We start from the raw sequence: 12,293 nt of genomic DNA on the forward strand, positions 1-12,293 counted from the left end.
GAAAATTACTATTATGCTCTATAATAAAGAGAATGTTTTTGAAATATTGTTTTATTTTTAGATAATTTTTTAAATCGATGAAAAAAAATCCATAAAGAACGGTCTTAAAGTTTAAAGATAGGGCAAGTGTGACGTTTCATTTGTTGGTTAGAAAAGTCGTTGATTTCAAATACGATTTGGCATTATACATAACAACGTTGACCACTTAGAGTTCACCGCAGGACAACCTCTCTCACAACTAATCATGTTAATACTTCCTGTCCATCCTATATTTCGTATTGCATGTATTGGGGAAGATGTCAAATCAGACTTTAATCTAGGTACGTCAAATGTCACAACTAAACAATCAGCAACAAATCATTGTCATTATACTCACCCATTGCTGGGCAATCACTGGCCAATTAAATGTCCAGGACAACATGTCGCTTTTATCAACATCATCAATCAAAGATGATTTTGGACCTGAAATGGTTACTTACGTTTTCTTAGCTATTACTTAATATATAATGTCTTACTAAATGGCGAGATAAATGCTACAATTTGTACGACTACCATGATTACTGTAATATTGAAATCTGTGTTTTTTGCTTTATACGTTAACCTAACAGTTATACCAAAGGAATGCCTATGTGATAACACTTTAACTCTTATAAAGAGTTAATAAGTTAAAAGATAATCATGGTAATTATATTTCCACCCTTTGCAACTAAGAAAGCTTGATTTCTTCCTTCCATAGCAGAGGGCTGATTATCTTAGCTCATATCCATGGGACTTGTCATTAGGGACGAATACCTTACAAAAATTAATGTCATAATAGTGATACGTTTAGTTTTGAACCTGGATCTCCGGATTTCGAGACCAGCGATATCAACCTCCTCTAATTATGAGTTATATACCATATATACTGTACGTGTACTGAGGTCATGATAGTAGAACTACGATGTCAAAAGTTTGGAATAAATCGACAAATCGACAAGTTGAAATTAGAGTTCTCAAGAGGAAGGTATAGTAACCATTTATCATTTTCCATCCGTTTTCCGTGCACAAATTCCTATAATTCTTGATTTATTTATCAGATTGTCATATAGGTCAAGAGTAGGCAACAATGTGTTATGCAATCAAAATTTACTGTTTTGAATAAATTGTTTATTATTGTTGTTTCAAACAATATTGAGCATTAGAATATTTTGCCTTTGATTCATTGTGCAATATTAGTATTTTGCCTTCTATCTTGTAGTACTTCCGAACTGAGTATTGACAATCATTGATAACGCTTGGTAAATGTAAGGTCATTCATTTAAAATATCACGGTGTTGTTAATATGGCATGAAGCTACCCACATCGGTTATGTGACCCTTCCTTACTGCATCCTATCTATTCATTGGCTATCCTAAATCGGTGTTTACTGCAGCTATTCGATGGCAATGTGAATTATCTATGGCCGCTGATTTTTTTTTTTTAGACCAAGAGAGGGGGCAAGAATAGCAAAACTTAGGTGGAGAGGCAGGGGGTGGGGAGGTCTTTGTCGTCAACTTAAAAAATATGAATTCAACCGAGCCAGAAGAAAAATAAGGTAAAATATATATATTCAAACTGATGAGGATCTCTTTATTGCAACGGAGGGAGTTTATGACGTCACCCCTCCCAAATATTCTTGTTTACAAGACAGTGTAGACAACATGCTAGGACTTAGTAAAGTGGTGCACTTATCAATTTTTTTTGAATGATTTTTACTGCATTTATCTCGTTAATATATTATGGACAACTAAAACAAAATTTTAGAAATGATTAGGCCTATTTCTCTCAACTGTATCATATTTATGTTAGACTTTAACACTCTCTACAGTTATTTTATTTTAAGTGAATAAACAAAGAGAAACAGGCGATTATGGATTCCCGGCCATATTTTACTTTCTCTAAAGATATTGCAATGCAAGAGATACTAACTTTAATTATTCATTGCATTTCATGCTTAAGGGTATTATAAATTAATAATGTCACGGATCTCAAATTCTGCTCCAAGTCGGCCTGTCTACGCATTTGCATACCAGTCTTGCGTTGCGTGATTTATAAGGAGAGAGAAAAATGGAACTTGAAACGTTTTCCTATGTTTGCTAAAACAATGAATATATATTTATAAGACGGAAATATAACTACTTCAAAGAAACATTGAGAGTTTTTGTTTTATACAAATGAAAATAAAAAAATAAAAAATCATGAAAACTATACGGGGAAAGAACGAAAAAAAAATTGACGTTGTCATGTATGTCCTGATTATTTTGATCAGTCGGCACGCAACTATTCAATTAAAATTATTGGATGACTGACTATTACAGTTTATAAAGGGATGGTCCGGGATGAAAATATTTATATCTAAATAAATAGAGTAACATTCACAGATCAAAATGCTGAAAATTTCCTCAAAATCGGAAAAAATAACGAAATTATTGAAATATTTAAAGTATATCAATATTTTGTGAAAACAGTTATGTGAACATGGTAATGAATATTCATTAGGTGGGCTGATGATGTCACATCCCCAGTCTCTTTTTTCTTATGTTATTTGAAATCATAAATGTTTCATTTTTTTCATACATGTGTAAATGATGAGTCTCCATTATGATAAAACAAGTTACAGCAATAAATAACTAATGCACTTAATCAGTTGTCAATCCAATGTTTTAGTCCTTGGTAGATTTTCTTTTGAGTAAGTGGGGTTAAGACATCATCAGCCCATCTAATGAATATTCATAAAGACATGCCTAGAACTGCACCGGAATAATGCAAATGTCTAAAATTAAATAACTTCTTTATTTGTTACCCAATTCTGATCAAATTTTCAACATTTTGCTCTGTGACTTTTACTCTATTAATTGACTTATACATATCTCCAGTCTGAATCATCCCATTAACTATCATAACCCAACGACCTAATATCTTTTCTCAAACAAGAAAGCTTTATGTACATGTTGTACAGAAGTTGTAAATTATTGTAAGTTCCAAAAAGGTGTCATCTGCTGTAAATAATTATCATATTTAAGTATAAAAGCGTATTATACATCAAAATATTGTGTGGTTTGATTCTTTCCTAATATACACAGCAAAAACTGTGGTGTTAACCGGTGTACATAGAGGACACACCAGTTATTTAAATTGGTGGTGTTAGTTTTACACCTCTAGGTGTTATACAACACATTTTGTTGTTACATTTACACTCTTTGGTGTCATGTTTAATATCTAGGGTGTAATTTTAACACCTCAGGGTGTGGTCCTATCAACACCAATTGTTATGCAGAATGAAGTTTAACCAGGTCAAACCAGTGTATTCGTGGTATTGTCGAATACGAGTACCAGAATATTGCAAATTACCCAGATTTTATCAAATCACTTAAACACCAAATTTTCATTAATAGTCAATAAAATTGCAAATATTTTCAGTTTTCAAATATTATTTTCAGATATGCTTTTATTTCCCTAATTAAAGAAGAACAATCTCAACAAAAGGCAGTACATGGTATAAGCCTACTTAACACAAAATTAACGTTAACTTACCTTGAAAGAAAAGCGTGATGTATTACCCTATTATGTTATTATGCTCATAATGATAGCTTTCCAAATGACCCTTTCAAGATCATAATCAAAATTTCGTCCTCTCGATTGTCAAGAATATATAAAGTCACAATCAGCTCATAAAATGACTTATTAGCATAGAACACAACTCAAAATTACCGACATGTGCTAGTTAACGCGTTCTCTGTGTCGTAAAAGCCATTTCTAGCACCATAAGACACACAGTTATGATTACGGCCGGTAACAAACCGGATAAATTAGGCAGATAAAAACTTATTAATGCGTCGGATAATGGCCCCTAAATTGAAGATAATATGGTGTCCCCTGCTAGCTGGACTATTTTCATGCTACCCAGCTGCATTATAACATGTCGACAGACATGATACATTCACATTTTGTTAATCCTGCTTGTTGATTTTTCTATCAGTTTTTTACTTGATTATAAAGGAGGAATTCCAAGAATGACTTTCTGGACTCAGCTTATTTTGTTCGTTTATCCGTGAAGGAACAATATACATGATTTACTTAGCAACACAATGCGCGAATATAGGAATTATGCAGCCTTTACATGCTCCTCGACAATGTAAGAGGATATACGTCAGAGGTAAGGTACTAAACTATAGAATGTACAATGTTTTTGAACTGAATCAATGATTAAATAGAAAATAATCTTGACAAAGTCTTGAACGCGACAGAAATATCATGTTATTAATGATTTGTCTGTCTTCATTTTCTTGTCACATGGGTTCGTGGAACGTGATGAAATGATATACGAATCACCATCGCTTCGTGAATATAGATATTGCAATCTATCAGTCTTTGTAAATATATTACGAAGGAAAAGATTTTAATTTCTCAACATGAGAAGATGAACATCACTGAGATATATTGTGCTAAAAAGAACTTCGTCGAAAAAAATAAAAATAAAATAAGTATCATGATAAAAGACGAAGTGAAATCGTATGTTTAAATTTGAAGATAACTAAACATTTCATAAATTCTTTTTTATTTTTTTCTTTAAAATAGAAATCCATCAATTTGTATCTGATTTTTATAACTTTCATTGTTTCGTATTATATGTCTAAATTAAAATGAAATAAAGAACTGAATTGAATTGAAAAATGTAAAATCACAATGAATGAAACGTATTATTGTTACTGGTGTGTTGTTTATTCTGCAGTAAATTAATTCGGAACACATGATATAATTGCTTAAATAACAAGATATAGGTTACTAATCAATGTTTCGAAAGACAACTGATGATATTCCGCTATAATTATAGCCTATTAATCAGCCCCGGTCATCAGATTATGCCTGCGCTCTCTAAAATCCTTTTGGAGTATTCCAACAAAACTTTTGTCCCAGCACTCAAACTGCGAAGCTACCAACAATGATGTACTTCACTATGATCGTGCAAATTCAACTAATCTTCTCTATTTATTAGAATGATAACTTTGATCGAGGTAAAAGTAAATGAAAATAAAGAATACTTTGACGAGTTTATTTCAATAATGAATCCAATTTTGCTTATAATTAACATGACTTGTTTACTATAAGAGATATCAAAGAGTAAAAGTAGTCGAGAACAACAAAATACAATAATGCTAGTTTTACGAATGCATGTTCTGATGTGATAGTCCATTTTATCAAAAGCTACAAAAACATGCCTGCGTGTACTAAACACATTTTGTGAATTCTTTCAAATAAGCAGGGTTCCGTATCACAAAGGTTAGCGATTAATCGTAAGCTTGATTTTTACGATTGATTGTGCGTTGTAGCAAATAGAATCAATCGTAGAAAAATGGCTAATCTTTGTGTTACGGGCCCCGGATAAGATAAGTTATGGAATTATTATCTCGGAAAGATTTGCTTGCAGATATGTTTTGTTATCTCACATCATTCTCATTGAATTATTTTTGTTAAAGTCCTCATAACATTGTTTTGTGAAAATGGTGTATCAACATGACAAAACAGTGCCCAATTCAATTAAGCTATATCATGGATCAGCTTGAGAGGTCTAGAGTTGTAAGAAGAGAAGAAGAAATCTCATTTACATAAACCACGTGAGCATCACGGTAACATGTAAATGTTCTCTCATTGAGTTAAAACAGTAGAAAAAAATGTCTAACCTGTTTAACTGAAGAGGAGAGATGGACTATTCATTTATATCAGAATTGACATTGGTGTCAATGGGATGAGTGGCCGTAATGGCAGCGCTTATGCGTGCTTCATTGACACGTACCGTTTTCAGTGTTGTTAGGGAAAATGAATTACTCTTACGCAGAAGCCTTCGGCGGCTTATGGATGACAAGTTCCGATATCGTCACGTATATTATTCCATTGAATGTATCATGACTGCAATAATTGTAATATATTTCAGCTGGTTCACCAAGAAACGTATCTTATCAAATGTAATCAACATTTGATTGTTGATATGTTCATTATGTTGAATGTTCATTGGATAAGTTCCGTAATCATCACTGAACATTAAATTTTTAATATTGAAGTATGTGTATAATACGACTCGACTGTGTGATAACACAAGAACATGACTTTGTGAAACATGACCATGTTCTTGGATTCATATAATAAATGAGATGTTTGACGTTAAACCTACAGTATTGTTTAGAGAAGAATAATTAAGCATAATCCGAGGAGAAGTTTGTACATTGAATAGGATTATAAATAATAATAAAGAAAGCTCGTTTTATAATAGAGCCGTTCATTGACATTTGGCCACTGTTTCACGTGACTGATACTTTTAATTATGATTTTGATTCCTGATTTGGATTTGAGACCTTCAAGCGTAAACTAATCTATGATTATTTTTTATATTTTGGTGTTTTCTTTTTCTTCTTATTTTCATGAGTCGATATTTTGCTAGTGAATCGTAGATTGAAAGACCATTCCGAAAATAATATCATACAAACGTTGATAAAATCAATGTCGACTGTACACGAACGACAAATATTTGGAGAGGACAGATTTTGGGGAGCAACGCCATGCAGGAGTGAGGAGGACCCACGGAATTTCGAATCGTTATGGAACGGGCGCCAGCTACAGCATCTTCAAAGACTTACTGTATTACATTTAAAAAAAAATGTGTTTCCATGATCCCTCGTCAATTTGGCAACCTGTCACGTCTCTCAAAGCAATACATTGGACTTAGATGTTTATAACAAGCAAATATAAATGTGACATAATTATCAAGAAATGTAAATAGAATGATCTAATGTGTCAAAACCTTTCACGCCTTTCGATCTTTTTTTGACTTAATTACTGTTTTTTTAAATAAACCGTCCCAGTGACTTGCAAATATCTTATTATCATTCCCCGGTCCGGAGGTTGATAGCAACCTAGTTTCCATTCAGGTGGAAGTCGTCCTCATTCTCAAGGATTCCTTGATTTTATCGGTGAATGACTTCATGTTCTAAACCCTCGCCATGTCTGAAATCGCAGGTTGTGGCTGACTACCTGATTTCTTGTAGATTCAAATTCATCATCATTGCAAAAGTAAACAAAGGATAAAACAACAAGAAAGTGTTATCATTGTTACGTAATCATTTTGATGGCATTGGGGCATCAGGCATGCCTGCTAAGGAAGTCTGTCTGCAAAATCTGGAGAAGATGAGGAAATGTAGTTCCTCTTCAAAGATAACCATGCCACAAAAATGTTGCAGGTTAACGACCGTTTTAACTTCTTTGAGCTAAATGAAATAGATTATTGTGGATCGTCCAATCATTCAGAATATTGGTACTTATTAGATACGCCTGCAAGCAGTTGGAACGAATTCATATTAGCAATCAAGTAAGCTGTATAAATATTCAACAGAGGGCAGCAAACAGGTTTTCTCTTTTTGGAGATGCAACTCGACTGAATGATTTTATTTTATTTGAGATCAGGCATAATGGAATTAGTGTGATAGTCTACGTCTACTATAGCTTTTATAATTATTGCAATGTTTATCTTTTATTCATGCGTTTATAAAAGGAGTTATGTACATATACATTCATGAATTTTAGTTTACATATATACAGTGGCGGACCGTGACCCGGAGGAGACCGGCAAAGCATGGGGGGGCACAGCATTGCTCACAGATAATGCAGTGCCCCCCCAATGCTTTGTCTCCTCCGGGTCACGGTCCGCTACTGCATATATATATATATATATATATATAAACTAAAATTCAGGAAAGGTTACAATGTTGCAGAGAGTAATGATTGATTGGTTATTTAATACAAGTCCCTATTTGGCAATAATACCTCGGTCACATTTGCTCTACGGCGGCCGTGCGACGAGTCGAAAGCAGCCGTTTTATTCATTTTTTTATTCAAACCACCTGGTACAAAAAATGTTAAAACGGCTGTTTTCGACTCGCCATACGGCCGCCGTAGAGCAAATGTGACCGATGTATTAATTACCAATAGATAAAATGAGTCTAGCCTATTAACAAACAGTACATTGATATTTGGAAGCAATAAGCATAATGTTTGACATAGATAAATTGTATCTGAGGGAGAGTGAAATGTGTAATTGTGTAAGGGATGATTTATAATAAAAACCCCACAAAATAGTAATAATATTAATAATGATAATGAAATAGATAGAATAATATGATGAATAAAAATGAAAACAGTGAATCATGTGGACATCTTTTCTTTTTTTTCCACTGCCCATGAGCTCAAAAACAAAATACAAAAACAAAGTATATAGCACTATAAAAGAAGTGAGGCGGAATTGAGGGGAATACTTTCTGTTTTTGAATTAGCTGCAATATATTCTTATTTGTTTCAGCTTGTTGACTTTTCCCCTTTCTTTAGCAAATCCATTATGCACCTTGTAAAGGTTAGGATTCCGTGTTTGCCCGTGGTGGTGAATATCTCCTCTCATTTGCGGACAAGAATTTAACAAAAGGGAAAATTCTGAATTAAACATTGGCCAAGGGATATGGAAAATGAATTGAATCTCCTTTACCGGCCCTTGCAATCCCCTTCTCTCGTTCGGCTTAATTTCTGTTTTAAGCGAACAAATCTCGTTCGGATCAAAAAGGGCGGGAATGCATAGATGCACTCTTTTCTTTCCCAAGAGATCGAAGCGAAAAACGGCGCGATCGATCACTTAAGGCAGTAGTGCTTAACTAGCTTGAGAATTTTCAGCAAAATATATATTATTTCTTTTCCTATTGAAAGTAGAAAGGAAAAGAGAGAAATACATAACGATTATAAATGCATGTCGATATCTCAAAAGGGTGATGTCGCAATTCAATATGACTCGAAATTTATAAAGTCGAAGACCAAACTGCATGAGACACAAACATAATCCACTGCGTAGGCCTTAAACGTAAATAGTATACACTTTGAATTAAATTTAGTTATAGGCCTATATATTCCATCGATTATTTCCTCACCTGCTTTTTATCTTAGAATTTATCAAACATTGAAATGTCATCATGTCAACCGAAGAACGTTTGAAACATGGATCCGAAACGATTTCTATTTGAAAACAGTATTAAAGGTTGGACAGTCAAATTATCTCAAAGCAATTTGTTAAATCTTGCTTTGTTATTTCCGTGGTATACCATGTATACAGGGACTTGAAGACAAAATGGTTTATTCATGCAGCATGCACTTCGAATCGATTTAAGATTTTTTTTTGTCACAGTCAGAAAATGTCTATCGGCTCTTCTTCGCCGTTTTTATTTTAAACACCCATAAAACCATGTAAAAGGTTTATGTGTCTGACATCAAATCCACATTCTTCTCTTCGTCTTTTTATTTTTTCTTTCAAAAAATGCATCCTAATGTCAGCTTTGGGATGGTAATAACCATGATATCATGGATGTGAGCCTGAGGCTTTTTCATCCAAGACAAAAAAATGGAAATGATGTTCAGAAAATCTCGCAAAGCTGCAACCACTTCCCCCGTGCAGCTTGGCGATCTTGATCGGTAATTACCCAGTTGAGGTAGCCCGAAGCTACCCAGTCAAGAACTCGGGTGATTAAGGTATCTTCGACTATAGCGACGATCCTCCCTCTTCTTGTTTTACTTTTTGCTTATCATTGTCTCAGAACGCTCCAAGATGTTTTTATGCCGAGATGAAGAAGTCACCAAATGGCCTCTGAAGCTCGTAACAATGTTTAATTGCAGTAATCTCCACGAATCAAAAGAAACAAGTAGTTGAAAAATATAGGTATGTCAAAGCCAATCGTTTTGTTAATTTGCATGGTAACGATGAGAGCTTAAGAAGTCGTTTGTAAACATAAATTCTAATTTAATTCATCCTTTCAAGGAATTATGTGATTTCAAGAGACTTGGCTGGTACTTGAATAAAACTTTATATCTCGAGAATGGAAAGTTGATTTTCTGATGTGTATAAAGAAGTTATGTATAAAGAAGTGCTGTGTATAAAGAAGTATAAAGAAGAACATAGTGATGTATGCATGCTGTTTCGGGGGATAATTATGTATTTCTTCACATAGTTTATATTAAAAAAAATCATAATTGTTATGAATAATATTTGATCGTACTCGTGTTTTTTTCCTTGATTTTGTGTTCGGAGAAAGATAACATTAATTAAAAGAGCGTATGCCAAATTGTTGTACAGATATATAGATCTTTGGTGGATCGCTAAAATGACATGATACATTAACTGTAAATGTTTGATTTATACATATTTTTCTTTAATACACATTTAGCATGAAAGGTTACAATTTGAACGTGGCTCAAAGTAACTTATTAAATATCTTAGTACTACGTGCAGCATTCATGTTGTTGTTTTTTCTATGTATAAAGGTGTCTTCCTTTTGAGAGGATACTGAACAAGTTATTTTGGTCCTAAGTTCCTTCCGCGTGTCAAAATCTGTGATTTCTTTCTCTCACTCCCTCTAGCTTCATATTCCACTCTCTCTTGTCTTTATTCTGATGGTATAAGTGGCAGGAAGTTTTTGGTATAAATCCTCAGCTTTGCAGACAACCTGTTATGATAAGGAGCCGTCTCAAACGCTTGGCTGTACCATCAAACATAAACGATGTTGCCAAAACAGACAATATCGCTTCCTTTAATTGATTGTCATTTTTTTGTTTCAGGTTTTTTTTCAGTTTGGACTTTAACAGTATTGTCTAAATTATTCGGATAAAATCAAAGTTTCAAGTCAACTTGATTTGATTATGAAGTTCAATAGAGATGAACACGGTATTTAGATATAACTGAAATGAATGATGACTATATGAATTGAAGACAATATAGAAAATATCAATTTGGATTTCTTTTGATTTATCAGTCTAAATCTATACATTTTGCGAGAAAATGTCCATCATGCATCACGATCAAATGTGCATTATAATACATGGTCACTGTGAGGAGGACAAGTCCACCCCAACAAAAACTTGATTTGAATAAAAAGAGAAAAATTCAACAAGCATAACACTGAAAATTTCATCAAAATCGGATGTAAAATAAGAAAGTTATGACATTTTTAAGTTTCGCTTCATTTCACAAAAGAGTTATATGCATATCTCGGTCGGTATGCAAATGAGGGAACTGATGACATCACTCACTCACTATTTCTTTTGTATTTCATTGTATGAAATATGAAATATTTTGATTTTCTCATTATTGTCATGTGAAATGAAGTTTCATTCCTCCTGAACACGTGGAATTCCATTATTTTAACATTTTGTGTTTCAGGCAAGGAGGTCCTAATCATCAAATTCGTAAAAATTGAAATATTGTATAATTCAAACAATAAAAAACAAAAGAAATAGTGAGTGAGTGACATCATTGACTCTCTCATTTGGATGTAACTGGCTCGTTCAAGTAACTGTTTTCTTAGAAATAAGTGAAACTTTGAAATGTCATAACTTTCTTATTTTACATCCGAATTTAATGAATTTTTCAGCATTGTGCTTGTCTGATTTTTCTCTATTGATTCGAATCATCATTTTTCTGAGGTGGACTTGACCTTTAAGTGAATCGCTGTAAGCAAAGATAACACAAATGGAGAATATAAAGATCCAGTGACTTTATTGGTCCAGTATTGATATGGGTGGTAAATTCACCATCAATTATGGTTCCAGATCAGTGTCGATATCAATTAACTTTTACATTCCTCAGTACTTTCTCGTTCATATATATCATTAATGTATATATTCACTACATGACCATAATCATTGTACTACCATTTGGTAAAAGTTGTTAGGAAATTATTCGATATGAGCTTTCACATTCCACATTATTTACCATACACAAATATGATTTATGTATTCAATTATTGATAATGGTACCACTGTTTCATAAAAAGTTCTGGCAATAGCAATGAATTAAGTGATTTTGATTTTTGAGATGCATGATGAAAAAAAGTGTTTTGGTGTCTTCACTTTTCTGGCATGAGTGAAGTCTATTGCTTATATAGCACTATCCCTTTAAATGGTAATAATTTCGTTTAGCACCAACCGTTTGTTCAACATTTTCAACATAATTTATATAGATTCATTACCGATTCGTCAAAATTGAAGAACCTTGAATCCGTAATTGTGGGCAAAACTTTCGATGTACTATAACATGTATAAATACCTTTTCCGAGTGAACTTAAATGGTTCTGGTTTGGACGTAAAATTCATTTTTTCCCTTCTATTTTTGTCTGTGATCATTCTAGAGTACAATTTCGAAAGAAAAGGTTCAACAACTTTGTACTTGTTTTTAAGGTGCAACCCAATACCAAAGC

Source organism: Lytechinus variegatus, chromosome 3 (genome assembly GCF_018143015.1).
Source record: "Lytechinus variegatus isolate NC3 chromosome 3, Lvar_3.0, whole genome shotgun sequence".
Classification (NCBI taxonomy): Eukaryota; Metazoa; Echinodermata; class Echinoidea; order Temnopleuroida; family Toxopneustidae; genus Lytechinus; species Lytechinus variegatus.